Below are 1,889 nucleotides of genomic sequence, written 5' to 3'. Positions count from 1 at the left end.
GACTGAGAAATTGTATCTTGTTAACATCCCTAATAAACCCCATAATAGTATGCTTCTGTGAGGTCTGTGTAGCTACTGTGATGGATTTCAGACCCAGCAGAGCAGTAAGATTGGGGCTGGTATTAGTATGAAGAGGTATGGGAATTTGGGGGACGTGCCTGGCCTGAAGGGGATTGATTTTGTGTTGTGGATGTGAATGATGGGAGCAGTCCTCTTATGTGGAGTTAGTAAAGATCACACTCAGCAGTCCTCACACTGCCCTTGCTCTTTTACAGCTTCATTAGGTCTTCACTCACATGTCACCTCTGCAGTGAGACATTCCTCTTCTGGGCCACTACCAGCGTTAGTTACAATGAGTCCCTGTAGGTCAAGTCATGGCATTCCCAGGCACTGACTTCATGTGTGTCAGGGAGACCTCTAGTCCCTAGGGTTTTCAATGGATGATTTTCCAGGAGATGGACAGCATGTCTTCAGAGGTGCTCTGGGTGGATTCTAATTTTTAACTTTCACTAGTTAAAGACACCATTTACTGTTCCCTTCCTCCTTTTCTAGCCAAACTATTTAGAATTGCAACGCTTTCACTCCCTAGCCCTATCCGCTGCTTCCCTGAGAGAAATATGTGCCCGTCCGCTTCCATGAAGCAGGTTTCTTTGGAAACCTTAGGAAGCAGTTCTATTCTGTGTTGGAATTGACCAGAAGGTGCACATCAATTCTCTCCTAGTGGTTCAAAACTGCCAAGAGATGCTTTGGGAAACAGACTTGGCAACCTTCTTTAGAAAAGTCACAGCCCTGAAAACATAACAAGGTAATTCAGTTCTACTCTGCACCCAGCAGATCAGGAGTCCAGATCAACTACGTGGCAGCTGGTAGCTAACAACAGCAACATAGACCATTTTACTGATTTATCTCTTTTATTTCCAGTGTCCTTTCTTCCCAGAATCTGAAGCTGTACGTGAGCCCTTGCTTATAGTAGGGATTTCAATGGGTTGTTTGTAAGATGTACAGTTGTTGTTATGTGCCATTGAGTGGATTCATAGCGACCCTATTCATTCCCACAGTCTTAATACATCTCATTCAGGGTCTTCTTCTCTTGTGCTGACCTTTTACCCTTCCAAATATGATTTTCTCTAAGGACTTGTCCCTCCTGGCAACATGCCCAGAGTAGGTGAGATGTAGCCTCAAAATCCTTGCCTCCAAAGAAAAAAACCAGTTTCACCTCTTCAGGGCAGACCCGTTTGTACTCTTCTTTAGGACCACAAGTAAATAGTATTGACTCTTCTTCTATCATCCCTGGTCACTGACCAGCTCTCAAATGCATAGCAAGAAATTGCAAAGATCATGGCATGGATCAGGCGCACTTTAGTCTCTAGACTGATATCACTACTCTTTAGCAATCTGGCGAGGTCCCTGACAGCAAACTTTCCCAAAGCAATGAATCTTCTGATTTTCTGACTGCTGATGCCAAGATTGTTGATTGTATACCTGAGCAAGATGAAACTGTTAACAACCTCAATCTCTTCTCCACCTATCATGGTGCTGCCAATTGGCTGGGTTGGGTGGTGAGACTCTTTGCCTTCTTGATGTTGAGATGCAGTCCATATTGAAAACTGAGGTCCTTGATTTTCTGCAACATTTTAGATCCTCCTCAGTTTCTGCAAGCAAGGTTGTGTAATTTGCATAATGCAGGATATTTATGGAAACTTCCTTCAATCCTGATCCCACATTCTTTTTCATAAACTCCAATCTTCCAAATGATCTGTTACACATATAGATTGAAAAGGTATGAAAAAAGGACACATCCTTGACACACTTATTTCTTGATTTTGAACCACGAAGTGTATATTTACTCTGTTCTTTTTTTTCTTTTTTTATTAAATTTTATTAGTTTT

The sequence above is a fragment of the Elephantulus edwardii genome, unplaced genomic scaffold (assembly GCF_000299155.1).
Source record: "Elephantulus edwardii isolate Elephantulus edwardi_28Jun2011 unplaced genomic scaffold, EleEdw1.0 scaffold00617, whole genome shotgun sequence".
In the NCBI taxonomy this organism is placed as follows: Eukaryota; Metazoa; Chordata; class Mammalia; order Macroscelidea; family Macroscelididae; genus Elephantulus; species Elephantulus edwardii.
This window is presented reverse-complemented; position numbering follows the sequence as displayed.